Source organism: Pelodiscus sinensis, chromosome 24, assembly GCF_052426305.1.
Source record: "Pelodiscus sinensis isolate ZL-2025 chromosome 24, ASM5242630v1, whole genome shotgun sequence".
NCBI lineage: Eukaryota > Metazoa > Chordata > Testudines > Trionychidae > Pelodiscus > Pelodiscus sinensis.
Genome location: NC_143075.1, coordinates 21981995 through 22007567, shown reverse-complemented (window position 1 = coordinate 22007567; position 25573 = coordinate 21981995). Strand labels below are relative to the sequence as shown.

Genomic DNA, 25573 nt, shown 5'->3' with positions numbered 1-25573 from the left:
GCCTCCTTAACTCTCCCCATGCAGTGCCAGGTAGCCTCCTTAACTCTTCCCATGCAGTGCCCAGGCAGCCTCCTTAATTCTCCCCATGCAGTGTCCAATCAGCCTCCTTAATTCTCCCCATGCAGTGCCCAAGCAGCCTCCTTAATTCTTCCCATGCAGTGTCCAATCAGCCTCCTTAACTCTCCCCATGCAGTGCCCAGGCAGCCTCCTTAACTCTCCCCATGCAGTGTCCAATCAGCCTCCTTAACTCTCCCCATGCAGTGCCCAGGCACCCTCCTTAACTCTCCCCATGCAGTGTCCAAGCAGCCTCCTTAATTCTCCCCATGCAGTGCCCAAGCAGCCTCCTTAATTCTTCCCATGCAGTGCCCAGGCAGCCTCCTTAACTCTCCCCATGCACTGCCAGGTAGCCTCCTTAACTCTTCCCATTCAGTGCCCAGGCAGCCTCCTTAACTCTCCCCATGCAGTGTCCAATCAGCCTCCTTAACTCTCCCCATTCAGTGTCCAGGCAGCCTCCTTAACTCTCCCTATTCAGTGCCCAGGCAGCCTCCTTAACTCTCCCCATGCAGTGGCCATGCAGCCTCCTTAACTCTCCCCATGCAGTGTCCAGGCAGCCTCCTTAACTCTCCCCATGCAGTGTCCAATCAGCCTCCTTAACTCTCCCCATGCAGTGCCCAGGCAGCCTCCTTAACTCTCCCCATGCAGTGTGCAAGCAGCCTCCTTAACTCTCCCCATGCAGTGTTCAATCAGCCTCCTTAACTCTCCCCATGCAGTGCCCAGGCAGCCTCCTTAACTCTCCCCATGCAGTGTGCAAGCAGCCTCCTTAACTCTCCCTATTCAGTGCCCAGGCAGCCTTCTTAACCCTCCCCATGCAGTGCCCAGGCAGCCTCCTTAACTCTCCCCATGCAGTGTCCAAGCAGCCTCCTTAATTCTCCCCATGCAGTGCCCAGGCAGCCTCCTTAACTCTCCCCATGCAGTGTCCAATCAGCCTCCTTAATTCTCCCCATGCAGTGCCCAAGCAGCCTTCTTAATTCTTCCCATGCAGTGTCCAATCAGCCTCCTTAACTCTCCCCATGCAGTGCCCAGGCAGCCTCCTTAACTCTCCCCATGCAGTGTCCAATCAGCCTCCTTAACTCTCCCCAGGCAGTGCCCAGGCAGCCTCCTTAACTCTCCCCATGCAGTGTCCAATCAGCCTCCTTAATTCTCCCCATGCAGTGCCCAAGCAGCCTCCTTAATTCTTCCCATGCAGTGTCCAATCAGCCTCCTTAACTCTCCCCATGCAGTGCCCAGGCAGCCTCCTTAACTCTCCCCATGCAGTGTCCAATCAGCCTCCTTAACTCTCCCCATGCAGTGCCCAGGCAGCCTCCTTAACTCTCCCCATGCAGTGTCCAAGCAGCCTCCTTAATTCTCCCCATGCGGTGCCCAAGCAGCCTCCTTAATTCTTCCCATGCAGTGCCCAGGCAGCCTCCTTAACTCTCCCCATGCAGTGCCAGGTAGCCTCCTTAACTCTTCCCATTCAGTGCCCAGGCAGCCTCCTTAACTCTCCCCATGCAGTGCCAGGTAGCCTCCTTAACTCTTCCCATTCAGTGCCCAGGCAGTCTCCTTAACGCTTCCCATGCAGTGTTCAATCAGCCTCCTTAACTCTCCCCATTCAGTGTCCAGGCAGCCTCCTTAACTCTCCCTATTCAGTGCCCAGGCAGCCTCCTTAACCCTCCCCATGCAGTGCCCAGGCAGCCTCCTTAACTCTCCCCATGCAGTGCCCAGGCAGCCTCCTTAACTCTCCCCATGCAGTGCCAGGTAGCCTCCTTAACTCTTCCCATGCAGTGCCCAGGCAGCCTCCTTAATTCTCCCCATGCAGTGTCCAATCAGCCTCCTTAATTCTCCCCATGCAGTGCCCAAGCAGCCTCCTTAATTCTTCCCATGCAGTGTCCAATCAGCCTCCTTAACTCTCCCCATGCAGTGCCCAGGCAGCCTCCTTAACTCTCCCCATGCAGTGTCCAATCAGCCTCCTTAACTCTCCCCATGCAGTGCCCAGGCACCCTCCTTAACTCTCCCCATGCAGTGTCCAAGCAGCCTCCTTAATTCTCCCCATGCAGTGCCCAAGCAGCCTCCTTAATTCTTCCCATGCAGTGCCCAGGCAGCCTCCTTAACTCTCCCCATGCAGTGCCAGGTAGCCTCCTTAACTCTTCCCATTCAGTGCCCAGGCAGCCTCCTTAACTCTCCCCATGCAGTGCCAGGTAGCCTCCTTAACTCTTCCCATTCAGTGCCCAGGCAGCCTCCTTAACGCTTCCCATGCAGTGTTCAATCAGCCTCCTTAACTCTCCCCATGCAGTGCCCAGGCAGCCTCCTTAACTCTCCCCATGCAGTGTCCAATCAGCCTCCTTAACTCTCCCCATGCAGTGCCCAGGCAGCCTCCTTAACTCTCCCCATGCAGTGTCCAAGCAGCCTCCTTAATTCTCTCCATGCAGTGCCCAAGCAGCCTCCTTAATTCTTCCCATGCAGTGCCCAGGCAGCCTCCTTAACTCTCCCCATGCAGTGCCAGGTAGCCTCCTTAACTCTTCCCATGCAGTGCCCAGGCAGCCTCCTTAACTCTCCCCATGCAGTGTCCAATCAGCCTCCTTAATTCTCCCCATGCAGTGCCCAAGCAGCCTCCTTAATTCTTCCCATGCAGTGTCCAATCAGCCTCCTTAACTCTCCCCATGCAGTGCCCAGGCAGCCTCCTTAACTCTCCCCATGCAGTGTCCAATCAGCCTCCTTAGCTCTCCCCATGCAGTGCCCAGGCAGCCTCCTTAACTCTCCCCATGCAGTGTCCAAGCAGCCTCCTTAATTCTCTCCATGCAGTGCCCAAGCAGCCTCCTTAATTCTTCCCATGCAGTGCCCAGGCAGCCTCCTTAACTCTCCCCATGCAGTGCCAGGTAGCCTCCTTAACTCTTCCCATGCAGTGCCCAGGCAGCCTCCTTAACTTTCCCCATGCAGTGTCCAATCAGCCTCCTTAACTCTCCCCATTCAGTGTCCAGGCAGCCTCCTTAACTCTCCCTATTCAGTGCCCAGGCAGCCTCCTTAACCCTCCCCATGCAGTGCCCAGGCAGCCTCCTTAACTCTCCCCATGCAGTGCCCAGGCAGCCTCCTTAACTCTCCCCATGCAGTGTCCAAGCAGCCTCCTTAATTCTCTCCATGCAGTGCCCAAGCAGCCTCCTGAATTCTTCTCATGCAGTGCCCAGGCAGCCTCCTTAACTCTTCCCATGCAGTGCCAGGTAGCCTCCTTAACTCTTCCCATGCAGTGCCCAGGCAGCCTCCTTAACGCTTCCCATGCAGTGTTCAATCAGCCTCCTTAACTCTCCCCATGCAGTGCCCAGGCAGCCTCCTTAACTCTCCCCATGCAGTGTCCAATCAGCCTCCTTAACTCTCCCCATGCAGTGCCCAGGCAGCCTCCTTAACTCTCCCCATGCAGTGTCCAAGCAGCCTCCTTAATTCTCTCCATGCAGTGCCCAAGCAGCCTCCTTAATTCTTCCCATGCAGTGCCCAGGCAGCCTCCTTAACTCTCCCCATGCAGTGCCAGGTAGCCTCCTTAACTCTTCCCATGCAGTGCCCAGGCAGCCTCCTTAACTCTCCCCATGCATTGTCCAATCAGCCTCCTTAATTCTCCCCATGCAGTGCCCAAGCAGCCTCCTTAATTCTTCCCATGCAGTGTCCAATCAGCCTCCTTAACTCTCCCCATGCAGTGCCCAGGCAGCCTCCTTAACTCTCCCCATGCAGTGTCCAATCAGCCTCCTTAGCTCTCCCCATGCAGTGCCCAGGCAGCCTCCTTAACTCTCCCCATGCAGTGTCCAAGCAGCCTCCTTAATTCTCTCCATGCAGTGCCCAAGCAGCCTCCTTAATTCTTCCCATGCAGTGCCCAGGCAGCCTCCTTAACTCTCCCCATGCAGTGCCAGGTAGCCTCCTTAACTCTTCCCATGCAGTGCCCAGGCAGCCTCCTTAACTCTCCCCATGCAGTGTCCAATCAGCCTCCTTAACTCTCCCCATTCAGTGTCCAGGCAGCCTCCTTAACTCTCCCTATTCAGTGCCCAGGCAGCCTCCTTAACCCTCCCCATGCAGTGCCCAGGCAGCCTCCTTAACTCTCCCCATGCAGTGCCCAGGCAGCCTCCTTAACTCTCCCCATGCAGTGTCCAAGCAGCCTCCTTAATTCTCTCCATGCAGTGCCCAAGCAGCCTCCTGAATTCTTCTCATGCAGTGCCCAGGCAGCCTCCTTAACTCTTCCCATGCAGTGCCAGGTAGCCTCCTTAACTCTTCCCATGCAGTGCCCAGGCAGCCTCCTTAACTCTCCCCATGCAGTGTCCAATCAGCCTCCTTAATTCTCCCCATGCAGTGCCCAAGCAGCCTCCTTAACTCTCCCCATGCAGTGCCCATGCAGCCTCCTTAACTCTCCCCATGCAGTGCCCAGGCAGCCTCCTTAACTCTCCCCATGCAGTGCCAGGTAGCCTCCTTAACTCTTCCCATGCAGTGCCCAGGCAGCCTCCTTAATTCTCCCCATGCAGTGTCCAATCAGCCTCCTTAATTCTCCCCATGCAGTGCCCAAGCAGCCTCCTTAATTCTTCCCATGCAGTGTCCAATCAGCCTCCTTAACTCTCCCCATGCAGTGCCCAGGCAGCCTCCTTAACTCTCCCCATGCAGTGTCCAATCAGCCTCCTTAACTCTCCCCATGCAGTGCCCAGGCACCCTCCTTAACTCTCCCCATGCAGTGTCCAAGCAGCCTCCTTAATTCTCCCCATGCAGTGCCCAAGCAGCCTCCTTAACTCTCCCCATGCAGTGTCCAATCAGCCTCCTTAACTCTCCCCATGCAGTGCCCAGGCACCCTCCTTAACTCTCCCCATGCAGTGTCCAAGCAGCCTCCTTAATTCTCCCCATGCAGTGCCCAAGCAGCCTCCTTAATTCTTCCCATGCAGTGCCCAGGCAGCCTCCTTAACTCTCCCCATGCACTGCCAGGTAGCCTCCTTAACTCTTCCCATTCAGTGCCCAGGCAGCCTCCTTAACTCTCCCCATGCAGTGTCCAATCAGCCTCCTTAACTCTCCCCATTCAGTGTCCAGGCAGCCTCCTTAACTCTCCCTATTCAGTGCCCAGGCAGCCTCCTTAACTCTCCCCATGCAGTGGCCATGCAGCCTCCTTAACTCTCCCCATGCAGTGTCCAGGCAGCCTCCTTAACTCTCCCCATGCAGTGTCCAATCAGCCTCCTTAACTCTCCCCATGCAGTGCCCAGGCAGCCTCCTTAACTCTCCCCATGCAGTGTGCAAGCAGCCTCCTTAACTCTCCCCATGCAGTGTTCAATCAGCCTCCTTAACTCTCCCCATGCAGTGCCCAGGCAGCCTCCTTAACTCTCCCCATGCAGTGTGCAAGCAGCCTCCTTAACTCTCCCTATTCAGTGCCCAGGCAGCCTTCTTAACCCTCCCCATGCAGTGCCCAGGCAGCCTCCTTAACTCTCCCCATGCAGTGTCCAAGCAGCCTCCTTAATTCTCCCCATGCAGTGCCCAGGCAGCCTCCTTAACTCTCCCCATGCAGTGTCCAATCAGCCTCCTTAATTCTCCCCATGCAGTGCCCAAGCAGCCTTCTTAATTCTTCCCATGCAGTGTCCAATCAGCCTCCTTAACTCTCCCCATGCAGTGCCCAGGCAGCCTCCTTAACTCTCCCCATGCAGTGTCCAATCAGCCTCCTTAACTCTCCCCAGGCAGTGCCCAGGCAGCCTCCTTAACTCTCCCCATGCAGTGTCCAATCAGCCTCCTTAATTCTCCCCATGCAGTGCCCAAGCAGCCTCCTTAATTCTTCCCATGCAGTGTCCAATCAGCCTCCTTAACTCTCCCCATGCAGTGCCCAGGCAGCCTCCTTAACTCTCCCCATGCAGTGTCCAATCAGCCTCCTTAACTCTCCCCATGCAGTGCCCAGGCAGCCTCCTTAACTCTCCCCATGCAGTGTCCAATCAGCCTCCTTAACTCTCCCCATTCAGTGTCCAGGCAGCCTCCTTAACTCTCCCTATTCAGTGCCCAGGCAGCCTCCTTAACTCTCCCCATGCAGTGGCCATGCAGCCTCCTTAACTCTCCCCATGCAGTGTCCAGGCAGCCTCCTTAACTCTCCCCATGCAGTGTCCAATCAGCCTCCTTAACTCTCCCCATGCAGTGCCCAGGCAGCCTCCTTAACTCTCCCCATGCAGTGTGCAAGCAGCCTCCTTAACTCTCCCCATGCAGTGTTCAATCAGCCTCCTTAACTCTCCCCATGCAGTGCCCAGGCAGCCTCCTTAACTCTCCCCATGCAGTGTGCAAGCAGCCTCCTTAACTCTCCCTATTCAGTGCCCAGGCAGCCTTCTTAACCCTCCCCATGCAGTGCCCAGGCAGCCTCCTTAACTCTCCCCATGCAGTGTCCAAGCAGCCTCCTTAACTCTCCCCATGCAGTGCCCAGGCAGCCTCCTGAACTCTCCCCAAGCAGTGTCCAGGCAGCCTCCTTAACTCTCCCCATGCAGTGTCCAGGCAGCCTCCTTAACTCTCCCCATGCAGCGTCCAATCAGCCTCCTTAACTCTCCCCATTCAGTGTCCAGGCAGCCTCCTTAACTCTCCCTATTCAGTGCCCAGGCAGCCTCCTTAACCCTCCCCATGCAGTGCCCATGCAGCCTCCTTAACTCTCCCCATGCAGTGCCCAGGCAGCCTCCTTAACTCTCCCCATGCAGTGCCAGGTAGCCTCCTTAACTCTTCCCATGCAGTGCCCAGGCAGCCTCCTTAATTCTCCCCATGCAGTGTCCAATCAGCCTCCTTAATTCTCCCCATGCAGTGCCCAAGCAGCCTCCTTAATTCTTCCCATGCAGTGTCCAATCAGCCTCCTTAACTCTCCCCATGCAGTGCCCAGGCAGCCTCCTTAACTCTCCCCATGCAGTGTCCAATCAGCCTCCTTAACTCTCCCCATGCAGTGCCCAGGCACCCTCCTTAACTCTCCCCATGCAGTGTCCAAGCAGCCTCCTTAATTCTCCCCATGCAGTGCCCAAGCAGCCTCCTTAATTCTTCCCATGCAGTGCCCAGGCAGCCTCCTTAACTCTCCCCATGCACTGCCAGGTAGCCTCCTTAACTCTTCCCATTCAGTGCCCAGGCAGCCTCCTTAACTCTCCCCATGCAGTGTCCAATCAGCCTCCTTAACTCTCCCCATTCAGTGTCCAGGCAGCCTCCTTAACTCTCCCTATTCAGTGCCCAGGCAGCCTCCTTAACTCTCCCCATGCAGTGGCCATGCAGCCTCCTTAACTCTCCCCATGCAGTGTCCAGGCAGCCTCCTTAACTCTCCCCATGCAGTGTCCAATCAGCCTCCTTAACTCTCCCCATGCAGTGCCCAGGCAGCCTCCTTAACTCTCCCCATGCAGTGTGCAAGCAGCCTCCTTAACTCTCCCCATGCAGTGTTCAATCAGCCTCCTTAACTCTCCCCATGCAGTGCCCAGGCAGCCTCCTTAACTCTCCCCATGCAGTGTGCAAGCAGCCTCCTTAACTCTCCCTATTCAGTGCCCAGGCAGCCTTCTTAACCCTCCCCATGCAGTGCCCAGGCAGCCTCCTTAACTCTCCCCATGCAGTGTCCAAGCAGCCTCCTTAATTCTCCCCATGCAGTGCCCAGGCAGCCTCCTTAACTCTCCCCATGCAGTGTCCAATCAGCCTCCTTAATTCTCCCCATGCAGTGCCCAAGCAGCCTTCTTAATTCTTCCCATGCAGTGTCCAATCAGCCTCCTTAACTCTCCCCATGCAGTGCCCAGGCAGCCTCCTTAACTCTCCCCATGCAGTGTCCAATCAGCCTCCTTAACTCTCCCCAGGCAGTGCCCAGGCAGCCTCCTTAACTCTCCCCATGCAGTGTCCAATCAGCCTCCTTAATTCTCCCCATGCAGTGCCCAAGCAGCCTCCTTAATTCTTCCCATGCAGTGTCCAATCAGCCTCCTTAACTCTCCCCATGCAGTGCCCAGGCAGCCTCCTTAACTCTCCCCATGCAGTGTCCAATCAGCCTCCTTAACTCTCCCCATGCAGTGCCCAGGCAGCCTCCTTAACTCTCCCCATGCAGTGTCCAAGCAGCCTCCTTAATTCTCCCCATGCGGTGCCCAAGCAGCCTCCTTAATTCTTCCCATGCAGTGCCCAGGCAGCCTCCTTAACTCTCCCCATGCAGTGCCAGGTAGCCTCCTTAACTCTTCCCATTCAGTGCCCAGGCAGCCTCCTTAACTCTCCCCATGCAGTGCCAGGTAGCCTCCTTAACTCTTCCCATTCAGTGCCCAGGCAGTCTCCTTAACGCTTCCCATGCAGTGTTCAATCAGCCTCCTTAACTCTCCCCATTCAGTGTCCAGGCAGCCTCCTTAACTCTCCCTATTCAGTGCCCAGGCAGCCTCCTTAACCCTCCCCATGCAGTGCCCAGGCAGCCTCCTTAACTCTCCCCATGCAGTGCCCAGGCAGCCTCCTTAACTCTCCCCATGCAGTGCCAGGTAGCCTCCTTAACTCTTCCCATGCAGTGCCCAGGCAGCCTCCTTAATTCTCCCCATGCAGTGTCCAATCAGCCTCCTTAATTCTCCCCATGCAGTGCCCAAGCAGCCTCCTTAATTCTTCCCATGCAGTGTCCAATCAGCCTCCTTAACTCTCCCCATGCAGTGCCCAGGCAGCCTCCTTAACTCTCCCCATGCAGTGTCCAATCAGCCTCCTTAACTCTCCCCATGCAGTGCCCAGGCACCCTCCTTAACTCTCCCCATGCAGTGTCCAAGCAGCCTCCTTAATTCTCCCCATGCAGTGCCCAAGCAGCCTCCTTAATTCTTCCCATGCAGTGCCCAGGCAGCCTCCTTAACTCTCCCCATGCAGTGCCAGGTAGCCTCCTTAACTCTTCCCATTCAGTGCCCAGGCAGCCTCCTTAACTCTCCCCATGCAGTGCCAGGTAGCCTCCTTAACTCTTCCCATTCAGTGCCCAGGCAGCCTCCTTAACGCTTCCCATGCAGTGTTCAATCAGCCTCCTTAACTCTCCCCATGCAGTGCCCAGGCAGCCTCCTTAACTCTCCCCATGCAGTGTCCAATCAGCCTCCTTAACTCTCCCCATGCAGTGCCCAGGCAGCCTCCTTAACTCTCCCCATGCAGTGTCCAAGCAGCCTCCTTAATTCTCTCCATGCAGTGCCCAAGCAGCCTCCTTAATTCTTCCCATGCAGTGCCCAGGCAGCCTCCTTAACTCTCCCCATGCAGTGCCAGGTAGCCTCCTTAACTCTTCCCATGCAGTGCCCAGGCAGCCTCCTTAACTCTCCCCATGCAGTGTCCAATCAGCCTCCTTAATTCTCCCCATGCAGTGCCCAAGCAGCCTCCTTAATTCTTCCCATGCAGTGTCCAATCAGCCTCCTTAACTCTCCCCATGCAGTGCCCAGGCAGCCTCCTTAACTCTCCCCATGCAGTGTCCAATCAGCCTCCTTAGCTCTCCCCATGCAGTGCCCAGGCAGCCTCCTTAACTCTCCCCATGCAGTGTCCAAGCAGCCTCCTTAATTCTCTCCATGCAGTGCCCAAGCAGCCTCCTTAATTCTTCCCATGCAGTGCCCAGGCAGCCTCCTTAACTCTCCCCATGCAGTGCCAGGTAGCCTCCTTAACTCTTCCCATGCAGTGCCCAGGCAGCCTCCTTAACTTTCCCCATGCAGTGTCCAATCAGCCTCCTTAACTCTCCCCATTCAGTGTCCAGGCAGCCTCCTTAACTCTCCCTATTCAGTGCCCAGGCAGCCTCCTTAACCCTCCCCATGCAGTGCCCAGGCAGCCTCCTTAACTCTCCCCATGCAGTGCCCAGGCAGCCTCCTTAACTCTCCCCATGCAGTGTCCAAGCAGCCTCCTTAATTCTCTCCATGCAGTGCCCAAGCAGCCTCCTGAATTCTTCTCATGCAGTGCCCAGGCAGCCTCCTTAACTCTTCCCATGCAGTGCCAGGTAGCCTCCTTAACTCTTCCCATGCAGTGCCCAGGCAGCCTCCTTAACGCTTCCCATGCAGTGTTCAATCAGCCTCCTTAACTCTCCCCATGCAGTGCCCAGGCAGCCTCCTTAACTCTCCCCATGCAGTGTCCAATCAGCCTCCTTAACTCTCCCCATGCAGTGCCCAGGCAGCCTCCTTAACTCTCCCCATGCAGTGTCCAAGCAGCCTCCTTAATTCTCTCCATGCAGTGCCCAAGCAGCCTCCTTAATTCTTCCCATGCAGTGCCCAGGCAGCCTCCTTAACTCTCCCCATGCAGTGCCAGGTAGCCTCCTTAACTCTTCCCATGCAGTGCCCAGGCAGCCTCCTTAACTCTCCCCATGCATTGTCCAATCAGCCTCCTTAATTCTCCCCATGCAGTGCCCAAGCAGCCTCCTTAATTCTTCCCATGCAGTGTCCAATCATCCTCCTTAACTCTCCCCATGCAGTGCCCAGGCAGCCTCCTTAACTCTCCCCATGCAGTGTCCAATCAGCCTCCTTAGCTCTCCCCATGCAGTGCCCAGGCAGCCTCCTTAACTCTCCCCATGCAGTGTCCAAGCAGCCTCCTTAATTCTCTCCATGCAGTGCCCAAGCAGCCTCCTTAATTCTTCCCATGCAGTGCCCAGGCAGCCTCCTTAACTCTCCCCATGCAGTGCCAGGTAGCCTCCTTAACTCTTCCCATGCAGTGCCCAGGCAGCCTCCTTAACTCTCCCCATGCAGTGTCCAATCAGCCTCCTTAACTCTCCCCATTCAGTGTCCAGGCAGCCTCCTTAACTCTCCCTATTCAGTGCCCAGGCAGCCTCCTTAACCCTCCCCATGCAGTGCCCAGGCAGCCTCCTTAACTCTCCCCATGCAGTGCCCAGGCAGCCTCCTTAACTCTCCCCATGCAGTGTCCAAGCAGCCTCCTTAATTCTCTCCATGCAGTGCCCAAGCAGCCTCCTGAATTCTTCTCATGCAGTGCCCAGGCAGCCTCCTTAACTCTTCCCATGCAGTGCCAGGTAGCCTCCTTAACTCTTCCCATGCAGTGCCCAGGCAGCCTCCTTAACTCTCCCCATGCAGTGTCCAATCAGCCTCCTTAATTCTCCCCATGCAGTGCCCAAGCAGCCTCCTTAACTCTCCCCATGCAGTGCCCATGCAGCCTCCTTAACTCTCCCCATGCAGTGCCCAGGCAGCCTCCTTAACTCTCCCCATGCAGTGCCAGGTAGCCTCCTTAACTCTTCCCATGCAGTGCCCAGGCAGCCTCCTTAATTCTCCCCATGCAGTGTCCAATCAGCCTCCTTAATTCTCCCCATGCAGTGCCCAAGCAGCCTCCTTAATTCTTCCCATGCAGTGTCCAATCAGCCTCCTTAACTCTCCCCATGCAGTGCCCAGGCAGCCTCCTTAACTCTCCCCATGCAGTGTCCAATCAGCCTCCTTAACTCTCCCCATGCAGTGCCCAGGCACCCTCCTTAACTCTCCCCATGCAGTGTCCAAGCAGCCTCCTTAATTCTCCCCATGCAGTGCCCAAGCAGCCTCCTTAATTCTTCCCATGCAGTGCCCAGGCAGCCTCCTTAACTCTCCCCATGCACTGCCAGGTAGCCTCCTTAACTCTTCCCATTCAGTGCCCAGGCAGCCTCCTTAACTCTCCCCATGCAGTGTCCAATCAGCCTCCTTAACTCTCCCCATTCAGTGTCCAGGCAGCCTCCTTAACTCTCCCTATTCAGTGCCCAGGCAGCCTCCTTAACTCTCCCCATGCAGTGGCCATGCAGCCTCCTTAACTCTCCCCATGCAGTGTCCAGGCAGCCTCCTTAACTCTCCCCATGCAGTGTCCAATCAGCCTCCTTAACTCTCCCCATGCAGTGCCCAGGCAGCCTCCTTAACTCTCCCCATGCAGTGTGCAAGCAGCCTCCTTAACTCTCCCCATGCAGTGTTCAATCAGCCTCCTTAACTCTCCCCATGCAGTGCCCAGGCAGCCTCCTTAACTCTCCCCATGCAGTGTGCAAGCAGCCTCCTTAACTCTCCCTATTCAGTGCCCAGGCAGCCTTCTTAACCCTCCCCATGCAGTGCCCAGGCAGCCTCCTTAACTCTCCCCATGCAGTGTCCAAGCAGCCTCCTTAATTCTCCCCATGCAGTGCCCAGGCAGCCTCCTTAACTCTCCCCATGCAGTGTCCAATCAGCCTCCTTAATTCTCCCCATGCAGTGCCCAAGCAGCCTTCTTAATTCTTCCCATGCAGTGTCCAATCAGCCTCCTTAACTCTCCCCATGCAGTGCCCAGGCAGCCTCCTTAACTCTCCCCATGCAGTGTCCAATCAGCCTCCTTAACTCTCCCCAGGCAGTGCCCAGGCAGCCTCCTTAACTCTCCCCATGCAGTGTCCAATCAGCCTCCTTAATTCTCCCCATGCAGTGCCCAAGCAGCCTCCTTAATTCTTCCCATGCAGTGTCCAATCAGCCTCCTTAACTCTCCCCATGCAGTGCCCAGGCAGCCTCCTTAACTCTCCCCATGCAGTGTCCAATCAGCCTCCTTAACTCTCCCCATGCAGTGCCCAGGCAGCCTCCTTAACTCTCCCCATGCAGTGTCCAAGCAGCCTCCTTAATTCTCCCCATGCGGTGCCCAAGCAGCCTCCTTAATTCTTCCCATGCAGTGCCCAGGCAGCCTCCTTAACTCTCCCCATGCAGTGCCAGGTAGCCTCCTTAACTCTTCCCATTCAGTGCCCAGGCAGCCTCCTTAACTCTCCCCATGCAGTGCCAGGTAGCCTCCTTAACTCTTCCCATTCAGTGCCCAGGCAGTCTCCTTAACGCTTCCCATGCAGTGTTCAATCAGCCTCCTTAACTCTCCCCATTCAGTGTCCAGGCAGCCTCCTTAACTCTCCCTATTCAGTGCCCAGGCAGCCTCCTTAACCCTCCCCATGCAGTGCCCAGGCAGCCTCCTTAACTCTCCCCATGCAGTGCCCAGGCAGCCTCCTTAACTCTCCCCATGCAGTGCCAGGTAGCCTCCTTAACTCTTCCCATGCAGTGCCCAGGCAGCCTCCTTAATTCTCCCCATGCAGTGTCCAATCAGCCTCCTTAATTCTCCCCATGCAGTGCCCAAGCAGCCTCCTTAATTCTCCCCATGCGGTGCCCAAGCAGCCTCCTTAATTCTTCCCATGCAGTGCCCAGGCAGCCTCCTTAACTCTCCCCATGCAGTGCCAGGTAGCCTCCTTAACTCTTCCCATTCAGTGCCCAGGCAGCCTCCTTAACTCTCCCCATGCAGTGCCAGGTAGCCTCCTTAACTCTTCCCATTCAGTGCCCAGGCAGTCTCCTTAACGCTTCCCATGCAGTGTTCAATCAGCCTCCTTAACTCTCCCCATTCAGTGTCCAGGCAGCCTCCTTAACTCTCCCTATTCAGTGCCCAGGCAGCCTCCTTAACTCTCCCCATGCAGTGTCCAATCAGCCTCCTTAACTCTTCCCATGCAGTGCCCAGGCAGCCTCCTTAATTCTCCCCATGCAGTGTCCAATCAGCCTCCTTAATTCTCCCCATGCAGTGCCCAAGCAGCCTCCTTAATTCTTCCCATGCAGTGTCCAATCAGCCTCCTTAACTCTCCCCATGCAGTGCCCAGGCAGCCTCCTTAACTCTCCCCATGCAGTGTCCAATCAGCCTCCTTAACTCTCCCCATGCAGTGCCCAGGCACCCTCCTTAACTCTCCCCATGCAGTGTCCAAGCAGCCTCCTTAATTCTCCCCATGCAGTGCCCAAGCAGCCTCCTTAATTCTTCCCATGCAGTGCCCAGGCAGCCTCCTTAACTCTCCCCATGCAGTGCCAGGTAGCCTCCTTAACTCTTCCCATTCAGTGCCCAGGCAGCCTCCTTAACTCTCCCCATGCAGTGCCAGGTAGCCTCCTTAACTCTTCCCATTCAGTGCCCAGGCAGCCTCCTTAACGCTTCCCATGCAGTGTTCAATCAGCCTCCTTAACTCTCCCCATGCAGTGCCCAGGCAGCCTTCTTAACTCTCCCCATGCAGTGTCCAATCAGCCTCCTTAACTCTCCCCATGCAGTGCCCAGGCAGCCTCCTTAACTCTCCCCATGCAGTGTCCAAGCAGCCTCCTTAATTCTCTCCATGCAGTGCCCAAGCAGCCTCCTTAATTCTTCCCATGCAGTGCCCAGGCAGCCTCCTTAACTCTCCCCATGCAGTGCCAGGTAGCCTCCTTAACTCTTCCCATGCAGTGCCCAGGCAGCCTCCTTAACTCTCCCCATGCAGTGTCCAATCAGCCTCCTTAACTCTCCCCATGCAGTGTCCAAGCAGCCTCCTTAATTCTCCCCATGCAGTGCCAAAGCAGCCTCCTTAATTCTTCCCATGCAGTGCCCAGGCAGCCTCCTTAACTCTCCCCATGCAGTGCCAGGTAGCCTCCTTAACTCTTCCCATTCAGTGCCCAGGCAGCCTCCTTAACTCTCCCCATGCAGTGCCAGGTAGCCTCCTTAACTCTTCCCATTCAGTGCCCAGGCAGCCTCCTTAACGCTTCCCATGCAGTGTTCAATCAGCCTCCTTAACTCTCCCCATGCAGTGCCCAGGCAGCCTCCTTAACTCTCCCCATGCAGTGTCCAATCAGCCTCCTTAACTCTCCCCATGCAGTGCCCAGGCAGCCTCCTTAACTCTCCCCATGCAGTGTCCAAGCAGCCTCCTTAATTCTCTCCATGCAGTGCCCAAGCAGCCTCCTTAATTCTTCCCATGCAGTGCCCAGGCAGCCTCCTTAACTCTCCCCATGCAGTGCCAGGTAGCCTCCTTAACTCTTCCCATGCAGTGCCCAGGCAGCCTCCTTAACTCTCCCCATGCAGTGTCCAATCAGCCTCCTTAATTCTCCCCATGCAGTGCCCAAGCAGCCTCCTTAATTCTTCCCATGCAGTGTCCAATCAGCCTCCTTAACTCTCCCCATGCAGTGCCCAGGCAGCCTCCTTAACTCTCCCCATGCAGTGTCCAATCAGCCTCCTTAGCTCTCCCCATGCAGTGCCCAGGCAGCCTCCTTAACTCTCCCCATGCAGTGTCCAAGCAGCCTCCTTAATTCTCTCCATGCAGTGCCCAAGCAGCCTCCTTAATTCTTCCCATGCAGTGCCCAGGCAGCCTCCTTAACTCTCCCCATGCAGTGCCAGGTAGCCTCCTTAACTCTTCCCATGCAGTGCCCAGGCAGCCTCCTTAACTCTCCCCATGCAGTGTCCAATCAGCCTCCTTAACTCTCCCCATTCAGTGTCCAGGCAGCCTCCTTAACTCTCCCTATTCAGTGCCCAGGCAGCCTCCTTAACCCTCCCCATGCAGTGCCCAGGCAGCCTCCTTAACTCTCCCCATGCAGTGCCCAGGCAGCCTCCTTAACTCTTCCCATTCAGTGCCCAGGCAGCCTCCTTAACTCTCCCCATGCAGTGTCCAATCAGCCTCCTTAACTCTCCCCATTCAGTGTCCAGGCAGCCTCCTTAACTCTCCCTATTCAGTGCCCATGCAGCCTCCTTAACTCTCCCCATGCAGTGTCCAGGCAGCCTCCTTAACTCTCCCCATGCAGTGTCCAATCAACCTCCTTAACTCTCCCCATGCAGTGCCCATGCAGCCTCCTTAACTCTCCCCATGCAGTGTCCAGGCAGCCTCCTTAACTCTCCCCATGCAGTGTCCAATCAGCCTCCTTAACTCTCCCCATGCAGTGTGCAAGCAGCCTCCTTAACTCTCCCCATGCAGTGTTCAATCAGCCTCCTTAACTCTCCCCATGCAGTGCCCAGGCAGCCTCCTTAACTCTCCCCATGCAGTGTGCAAGCAGCCTCCTTAACTCTCCCTATTCAGTGCCCAATCAGCCTTCTTAACCCTCCCCATGCAGTGCCCAGGCAGCCTCCTTAACTCTCCCCATGCAGTGTCCAAGCAGCCTCCTTAATTCTCCCCATGCAGTGCCCAGGCAGCCTCCTTAACTCTCCCCATGCAGTGTCCAATCAGCCTCCTTAATTCTCCCCATGCAGTGCCCAAGCAGCCTTCTTAATTCTTCCCATGCAGTGTCCAATCAGCCTCCTTAACTCTCCCCATGCAGTGCCCAGGCAGCCTCCTTTACTCTCCCCATGCAGTGTCCAATCAGCCTCCTTAACTCTCCCCAGGCAGTGCCCAGGCAGCCTCCTTAACTCTCCCCATGCAGTGTCCAATCAGCCTCCTTAATTCTCCCCATGCAGTGCCCAAGCAGCCTCCTTAATTCTTCCCATGCAGTGTCCAATCAGCCTCCTTAACTCTCCCCATGCAGTGCCCAGGCAGCCTCCTTAACTCTCCCCATGCAGTGTCCAATCAGCCTCCTTAACTCTCCCCATGCAGTGCCCAGGCAGCCTCCTTAACTCTCCCCATGCAGTGTCCAAGCAGCCTCCTTAATTCTCCCCATGCGGTGCCCAAGCAGCCTCCTTAATTCTTCCCATGCAGTGCCCAGGCAGCCTCCTTAACTCTCCCCATGCAGTGCCAGGTAGCCTCCTTAACTCTTCCCATTCAGTGCCCAGGCAGCCTCCTTAACTCTCCCCATGCAGTGCCAGGTAGCCTCCTTAACTCTTCCCATTCAGTGCCCAGGCAGTCTCCTTAACGCTTCCCATGCAGTGTTCAATCAGCCTCCTTAACTCTCCCCATTCAGTGTCCAGGCAGCCTCCTTAACTCTCCCTATTCAGTGCCCAGGCAGCCTCCTTAACCCTCCCCATGCAGTGCCCATGCAGCCTCCTTAACTCTCCCCATGCAGTGCCCAGGCAGCCTCCTTAACTCTCCCCATGCAGTGCCAGGTAGCCTCCTTAACTCTTCCCATGCAGTGCCCAGGCAGCCTCCTTAATTCTCCCCATGCAGTGTCCAATCAGCCTCCTTAATTCTCCCCATGCAGTGCCCAAGCAGCCTCCTTAATTCTTCCCATGCAGTGTCCAATCAGCCTCCTTAACTCTCCCCATGCAGTGCCCAGGCAGCCTCCTTAACTCTCCCCATGCAGTGTCCAATCAGCCTCCTTAACTCTCCCCATGCAGTGCCCAGGCACCCTCCTTAACTCTCCCCATGCAGTGTCCAAGCAGCCTCCTTAATTCTCCCCATGCAGTGCCCAAGCAGCCTCCTTAATTCTTCCCATGCAGTGCCCAGGCAGCCTCCTTAACTCTCCCCATGCACTGCCAGGTAGCCTCCTTAACTCTTCCCATTCAGTGCCCAGGCAGCCTCCTTAACTCTCCCCATGCAGTGCCAGGTAGCCTCCTTAACTCTTCCCATTCAGTGCCCAGGCAGCCTCCTTAACGCTTCCCATGCAGTGTTCAATCAGCCTCCTTAACTCTCCCCATGCAGTGTCCAATCAGCCTCCTTAACTCTCCCCATTCAGTGTCCAGGCAGCCTCCTTAACTCTCCCTATTCAGTGCCCAGGCAGCCTCCTTAACTCTCCCCATGCAGTGGCCATGCAGCCTCCTTAACTCTCCCCATGCAGTGTCCAGGCAGCCTCCTTAACTCTCCCCATGCAGTGTCCAATCAGCCTCCTTAACTCTCCCCATGCAGTGCCCAGGCAGCCTCCTTAACTCTCCCCATGCAGTGTGCAAGCAGCCTCCTTAACTCTCCCCATGCAGTGTTCAATCAGCCTCCTTAACTCTCCCCATGCAGTGCCCAGGCAGCCTCCTTAACTCTCCCCATGCAGTGTGCAAGCAGCCTCCTTAACTCTCCCCATGCAGTGTGCAAGCAGCCTCCTTAACTCTCCCCATGCAGTGTTCAATCAGCCTCCTTAACTCTCCCCATGCAGTGCCCAAGCAGCCTCCTTAATTCTTCCCATGCAGTGCCCAGGCAGCCTCCTTAACTCTCCCCATGCAGTGCCAGGTAGCCTCCTTAACTCTTCCCATTCAGTGCCCAGGCAGCCTCCTTAACTCTCCCCATGCAGTGCCAGGTAGCCTCCTTAACTCTTCCCATTCAGTGCCCAGGCAGCCTCCTTAACGCTTCCCATGCAGTGTTCAATCAGCCTCCTTAACTCTCCCCATTCAGTGTCCAGGCAGCCTCCTTAACTCTCCCCATGCAGTGTCCAATCAGCCTCCTTAACTCTCCCCATGCAGTGCCCAGGCAGCCTCCTTAACTCTCCCCATGCAGTGTCCAAGCAGCCTCCTTAATTCTCTCCATGCAGTGCCCAAGCAGCCTCCTTAATTCTTCCCATGCAGTGCCCAGGCAGCCTCCTTAACTCTCCCCATGCAGTGCCAGGTAGCCTCCTTAACTCTTCCCATGCAGTGCCCAGGCAGCCTCCTTAACTCTCCCCATGCAGTGTCCAATCAGCCTCCTTAATTCTCCCCATGCAGTGCCCAAGCAGCCTCCTTAATTCTTCCCATGCAGTGTCCAATCAGCCTCCTTAACTCTCCCCATGCAGTGCCCAGGCAGCCTCCTTAACTCTCCCCATGCAGTGTCCAATCAGCCTCCTTAGCTCTCCCCATGCAGTGCCCAGGCAGCCTCCTTAACTCTCCCCATGCAGTGTCCAAGCAGCCTCCTTAATTCTCTCCATGCAGTGCCCAAGCAGCCTCCTTAATTCTTCCCATGCAGTGCCCAGGCAGCCTCCTTAACTCTCCCCATGCAGTGCCAGGTAGCCTCCTTAACTCTTCCCATGCAGTGCCCAGGCAGCCTCCTTAACTCTCCCCATGCAGTGTCCAATCAGCCTCCTTAACTCTCCCCATTCAGTGTCCAGGCAGCCTCCTTAACTCTCCCTATTCAGTGCCCAGGCAGCCTCCTTAACCCTCCCCATGCAGTGCCCAGGCAGCCTCCTTAACTCTCCCCATGCAGTGTCCAAGCAGCCTCCTTAATTCTCCCCATGCAGTGCCCAAGCAGCCTCCTTAATTCTTCCCATGCAGTGCCCAGGCAGCCTCCTTAACTCTCCCCATGCAGTGTCCAAGCAGCCTCCTTAACTCTCCCTATTCAGTGCCGAGGCAGCCTCCTTAATTCTTCCCATGCAGTGTCCAATCAGCCTCCTTAACTCTTCCCATGCAGTGCCCAGGCAGCCTCCTTAACTCTCCCCATGCAGTGCCCAGGCAGCCTCCTTAACTCTCCCTATTCAGTGCCCAGCCAGCCTCCTTAACTCTCCTCATGCAGTGTCCAGGCAGCCTCCCTAACTCTCCCCATGCAGTGCCCAGGCAGCCTCCTTAACTCTCCCTATTCAGTGCCCAGCCAGCCTCCTTAACTCTCCCCATGCAGTGTCCAATCAGCCTCCTTAACTCTTCCCATGCAGTGCCCAGGCAGCCTCCTTAACTCTCCCTATTCAGTGCCCAGCCATCCTCCTTAACTCTCCTCATGCAGTGTCCAGCCAGCCTCCTTAACTCTCCACATGCAGTGCCCAGCCAGCCTCCTTAACTCTCCTCATGCAGTGTCCAGGCAGCCTCCTTAACTCTCCCCATGCAGTGTCCAGGTGCCCAATTAGGGGCTGTGGCTTCCACAAAGAGCAAGGCCCCTAAAAGTTGGGCACTGCAATGCTGACACTCCCCTTTGTGCATAAAAAGGCTGTGGGTTGGGGGGATGGAGGTTGGGGGAGGGTGTATAAGGAGATGCTGGGGCAGGATGGGGATTAAATGGAGATTGGGCAATGAGTTGTTGAGGGTTGTAGAGTATGGGAACAATACGGCAGGCTCCTGGGGGTGGCATGGGACAGTAGGGGAGTACTTGAGGGCAAGATACAGGGAGGTATAGGGGACTACTGGGGTTGATACGGTGCAGATAAAGGGGGCTCCTGGAGAGAGAACAGGCTGTTTGGGGCAGCATAGGGGTGTACAGAGACCTGGGGAACTGTAAGGGGAGGACCTATGGGGGTTGCTTGGGGCAGTGTGGCAGGGGTGTAGATGGGCTGTCGTTGGTACAATAGGTGATTCGGGGCTCTCAACAGGGCATGGTGCGGGTGTCCAGGGGCCTAGGCAGGAGAGATGCAGGAGGCCGCTGTGGCGGTGGGGGGTATGGCGCAGGTGTGGGGGGCCCATGGGGAGAGGGCACAGGGCTGATGCATGGGGCCATTGCAAGGGGGCGGTTGCAGGAGGGGCCGGTGCATGGGGCTGGTGGGGAGAGGCACAGGGCTGGTGCAAGGCGGACCGGTGCGGGCGGGGGGGGGGGATGGCACCGGTGGGCAGAAGCATAGGGCAGGTGCAGGCGGGACGGGGGGAGGCACAGGGCTGGTGCCAGGGGGGCGGGTGCAGGGGGGATCGGTGGGGGGGGCTGTCTCCCCTCCCGGCGGCCCCGGCCGTCACTTCCTGTGGAATTTTCCCGGGGTGGGGGGGCCGGTATAAAAGCCACCGCCGGGGCCGAGCGCTGCAGCCGGAGTCCGAGCCGCGTCCGAGAGCGGAGTCCCGGTGAGTGCGGCCGGGCCGGGCCGGGCCGGTGATGGGCGGGTCCGGGAGCGGCGGGCGCTGTCCAGCTTCCCCTGCGTCTGTGGACTCCCATGCGGGGTGAGGGACCAGCCCTGCCCCATCACCCCAACCCCGCCCTGCCCCCCTTCTCCGCCCATCACCCCCAACCTGCGTCCCGCCCCTTTCTCCGCCCATCACCCCAACCCTGGCCTGCACCCCTATTGTCCTTCTGTCACCCCCAACCTGAGTCCTGTACCCCCGTTCTCCGCCCATCACCCCAACCCGGTCCTGCACCCCTATTGTCCTTCTGTCACCCCCAACCTGCGTCCTGCACCTCTATTGTCCTTCTGTCACCCCCAACCTGAGTCCTGTACCCCTGTTCTCCGCCCATCACCCCAACCCGGTCCTGCACCCCTATTGTCCTTCTGTCACCCCCAACCTGAGTCCTGTACCCCTGTTCTCCGCCCATCACCCCAACCCGGTCCTGCACCCCTATTGTCCTTCTGTCACCCCCAACCTGAGTCCTGTACCCCCGTTCTCCGCCCATCACCCCAACCCGGTCCTGCACCCCTATTGTCCTTCTGTCACCCCCAACCTGAGTCCTGTACCCCTGTTCTCCGCCCATCACCCCAACCCGGTCCTGCACCCCTATTGTCCTTCTGTCACCCCCAACCTGAGTCCTGTACCCCTGTTCTCCGCCCATCACCCCAACCCAGTCCTGCACCCCTATTGTCCTTCTGTCACCCCAACCTGAGTCCTGTACCCCCGTTCTCCGCCCATCACCCCAACCCGGTCCTGCACCCCTATTGTCCTTCTGTCACCCCAACCTGAGTCCTGCACCCCCTTCTCCGCCCATCACCCCCAACCTGCATCCTGCACCCGTTCTCTGCCCATCACCCCAACTTGTGTCCTGCAACCCCGTTCTCCTTCCATCACCCCAGGCCCCGAACTCAGCAGCCTGTCGTGCCCTCATCATCCCAATCCCCCAGCCTTGCCGCGGTCCCACCCCATCACTTTAACTCCCCAGCCCAGCACCTATGTCCTGCCCCACATCACTCCAATACCCCCCGAGCTCCCGAGCCTGCCTCCACCTGGCTGCAGCCTTTCTCACTGTCACCCCACTTAGCCTCATCTCCAGTTGCAGCCTGTCACCATTGCCTTAGGCCCCCCAACCACAGCCAGTTGCCCCTCATCCCTCTTGCCCCCCTCAGCCGTGGCATGCCACGCCTTCAGCCACCACGGTCCTGTCCAGCCAGTGCCCTCTCTGCAGCCCTTTCCGTCTCCCGCTTTCCTCAGGCATCACGTGGTCCCCTAGTGGTCATGGGAACTGAGTGACCGCGAGGGCCTTGTTTTGCCTTTGTGCCAAGTTCTTCCTCACCCTGATCTCTGAAGGGTTTTATCTCAGTCCCTGGGGAACCCTCCTTCCAGCTCCCACCAAAACTCAGCGTCCAAAGCTGGCCCGGCCCTGCCCATCTCCCTGACACAGGGACACTTTCCCTGCCTGTGCCCGGCACGGACTCCAAATGCTTTGGCTCCTTTGGCTGGCAAAACTTGGGTCATTCAGGGGGGTTGTGAAGAAACTCCCACCCTCCACACAACAGAGGTTTATCAGCAGAGGCACAGGCGTGGAAGGTGCTGCCGAGGGAGCTACAGTCGCTCTGCGGGGTGGTTTAATTATACCAGCGGGAGAGAGCGCTCTCCGGGACACTGAGGGTACGTTTAGACTGCGAGGATCTATCGGAAAAAGATGCGCAAAATGCGCTCTGCCTTTTGCGTATCTTTTTCTGATACTTTTGTCGGAAGAGGCTTTTCTGAAATTTGGCCCATCTAGACTGGGCCAAATTTTGGAAAAAAACCCTCTTTCGAAAGCCCCCTTCTTCCTTGTGGAACGAGGAATACAGGGGCTTCGGAAAGAGCGCGTTAGCCTTTCTGCCAAAAAGAAAGTGGAAGAGCAAACGTGTTCCCTGGATGCAGAGGAGTTTTTTCGGGCTACCTCTGGTGTCCCCCTCCCCCGCCCCATCACGCCGCAGTCTAGTGGTGACAGGAGAGTTCATGGCTTAGAGCAGCTCTAAGGGCCAGGCTCTGCTGGGGGGGCATTCCATGCTGCAGACAAGGCCTAAAATGACACTTCCTAAAGCTACCCCCAAAACCAAGGCTGGCCCAGCTCCATTGCTCCAGGCTAGGAAAACTTCAGGGGATGTGCAATCATACAATCGTAGGCTGGAAGAGAGGTCAGGTCATCCAGTCCAGCCCCCTGCCCAAAGCAGGTCCAGCCCCAACTCAATCATCCCAGCCAGGGCTTGGTCAAGCCAGGACTTACACACCCCTAGGGATGGAGATTCCACCCCCTCCCTCGGGAACCCAGCCCAGCGCTTCCCCACCCGCCTAGGGAAAGAGTTTTTCCTAATATCCAACCTAGACCTTCCCCACTGCCACTTGAGACCATTGCTCCTCGTCTGTCATCTGCCACCACTGAGAACAGCCTCTCTCCAGCCTCTCTGGACCCCCCTTCAGGGAGTTGCAGGCTGCTATCAAATCCCCCCTTGCTCTTCTCTTCTGCAGACTAAATAAGCCCAAATCCCTCAGCCTCTCCTCATCAGTCAGTGTAGTTGGTCAGCCTCATCCTCTGTGCAGATGGAGCTGGGTGGCAGTGCAGGGGCTGTGCCTCTGTGGCACTTACGGCATAAACATACCCACCGTCTCCGTCCACCAGGGTCTTGCCACTTCTGCAGCTCCAGCTGCTTGCCCTGCCTCCTTGTGGGAGGCTGTAAACCCTGGTCCAGCCCTCACTCTGCTGGGATCTGCAAGTCTCCTCCCACTCCACTAAGCCGGTCTCTGTTGCAAAACATTCTGTGCTGTGAATTGGCCCTGCCCTGTTCTGTGACACGCGTGGTTTATGAGAAGGGGATTGGTTATAAAATAAAGAAGTGCGTCAGGCTAGTATTTTCAGCACAAGGCTGGGAGCGAAGACACGCTTCATTCTAACCCTGTCTCTGACTCTGGATTGGGTAAGTCACTGCTCTGTGCCTCAGTTTCCCATCTCGAAAAGCAGTACCACGGGGGTGGGTCTGTGTTTGTGGACCGCGCTTTAAATGTATTAGGGTCAGCGGTGTCAGTCAGGAGTAGCCGGGAGGCTATCAGCATCGCAGTAAAACCTTCCAGGCGAGCAAAGTTCTCTTCCTCTGCGAGCTGGCTAATTCTCCTCTCCCTTAACTAGTGACTGTGGTGGTGTCGCCCTGATTCACACAAAGGTAGCTGAGAGGGTCGCTAGTGGTTTCTGAGAATGTCGCCGTTCTCCCCAGAAGCCAGGTGGCTGCGCAGTGTTTCTTCCTTGCAGTCTCATCTCCCCCAGCCTTGGGGCAGCATTAGGGTGGCTTTGCCTGCAGACGATATTAATAGCCCAGATTGTAGCTACTTGCTGTCATGCCTTGGGGGGGCCGACTGCCTCTGTGTATGGAACTTGCTTCTTGTTCTCCATTGCGGGAGCCTTCCCGGAGGAAAGGAGAAGGTGTGTGTGTCTTTGAATCTCACTGGCAGATTGATCCTTAGGAAAGGAGGAGTGTCAGGTCTGGGTGAGGAGGTTAGCCAAGATGGGCACAGATTGCACAACCAGCTCCTGCTTTCCCGGCTCCCTCCAGGGACAGGCTCTGGGTAGAGATTTCTCGGGTTGTAGAGGCCAAAGAGCAGGAGCTGCTGTGATTTGTAAACAAGATAACTTTGGTCCCTAAGTGCCAGGGGCCTGGGTCTGTTGCCAGGGCTGCTGTTCTCCCACTCGAGTGGTGGTGGGGCCGGGCCCTGGCTTTGCGGGATGGGGGCTGGGCCCTGGCTTTGCGGGATGGGGGCCAGGCCCTGGCTTTGCCGGGCGGGGGGCAAGCCCTGGCTTTGCGAGGTGCATCGTGCAAAGGGAGTGGTGCTTGTGGGATGGACGATGTTGCTCTAAAGGATTTAGGAGCAGGGTTTAGGTGACAAAGGCCTGCTCCTGCTCTGGGAGTGAGAGGGACCAGCACTTGCGAGTTGTTTACCTGACAAGGTCGGGGGCGGAGGTGGAGGGAACACGATGACGTTCCTAACAGCAGCTCAGAATGGCCCCAAATTTGAGCTACACAGAGCCCCTCCCACGCCCAGCCCCAGCTCAGCCGCGCCCCCGCCCCCGCCACTACCGAAAAGCTGTCCGGTGCCAACAGTCCCCCTCCATGCCCCACTGTGCCCCATGCGTGTGTACAGGGAGTCACCCGCCTCCTCCGGCCCGGCAAGGGAGGGGAGTGGGGAGGCAGCCTGCATTCCTTCCCTTCGCCTGCATCCGCTCCTGAAAGGCTGAGACCGTGGGGAGGAGCCAGCCTACCCTTCTGCTGCAGGGACGCGGAGAGATGGGCCTGCTCTCCCCAGGCCTTCCCCAGAGTGCAAGTGGCAGGGGGTAGGATCCAGGGCTGACCTCAAGGAAAATAGCACCCGAGGCAAACTTGTACTTTGGTGTCCCTGGAACCTACTACCTCCCCTAACCCCCCCATCTCCCCAGTCCCTAGCCCCTGCTACCTCCCCTAACCCCCCCATCTCCCCAGTCCCTGGCCCCTGCTACCTCCCCTAACCCCCCCATCTCCCCAGTCCCTGGCCCCTGCTACCTCCCCTAACCCCCCCATCTCCCCAGTCCCTGGCCCCTGCTACCTCCCCTAACCCCCCCATCTCCCCAGTCCCTGGCCACTACTACCTCCCCTAACCCCCCCATCTCCCCAGTCCCTGGCCCCTGCTACCTCCCCTAACCCCCCCATCTCCCCAGTCCCTGGCCACTACTACCTCCCCTAACCCCCCCATCTCCCCAGTCCCTGGCCCCTACTACCCCCCTAACCCCCCCATCTCCTCAGTCCCTGGCCCCTACTACCTCCCCTAACCCCACCATCTCCTCAGTCACTGGCCTCTACTACCTCCCCTAACCCCACCCATCTCCCCAGTCCCTGGCCCCTACTACCTCCCCTAACCCCCCCATCTCCTCAGTCACTGGCCTCTACTACCTCCCCTAACCCCACCCATCTCCCCAGTCCCTGGCCCCTACTACCTCCCCTAACCCCCCCATCTCCTCAGTCCCTGGCCCCTACTACCCCCCTAACCCCCCCATCTCCTCAGTCCCTGGCCCCTACTACCTCCCCTAACCCCCCCCCCCATCTCCCCAGTCCCTGGCCCCTACTACCTCCCCTAACCCCCCCATCTCCTCAGTCCCTGGCCTCTACTACCTCCCCTAACCCCCCCATCTCCTCAGTCCCTGGCCCCTACTACCTCCCCTAACCCCCCCATCTCCCCAGTCCCTGGCCCCTACTACCTCCCCTAACCCCCCCATCTCCTCAGTCCCTGGCCCCTACTACCT

General features: G+C 57.4%; 1 protein-coding gene across 4 annotated transcripts in view; it reads left to right on the top strand.

Annotated features, from left to right (window-relative positions):
* Window positions 1–20100: 20100 nt before the first annotated feature.
* TMEM269 (transmembrane protein 269) overlaps window positions 20101–25573 on the top strand; it is a 40952-nt gene continuing 35479 nt past the window's right edge. The window contains exon 1 of one of the 4 annotated variants that reach the window (XM_075906367.2): window positions 20101–20220. The gene's annotated coding sequence lies outside the window, so the exon portion shown is untranslated. Of the gene's footprint in view, window positions 20221–23085; window positions 23226–25573 lie in introns of those variants that run through there. The other 3 variants (XM_014569576.4, XM_089773147.1, XM_014569580.4) reach the window with 3 other exon arrangements.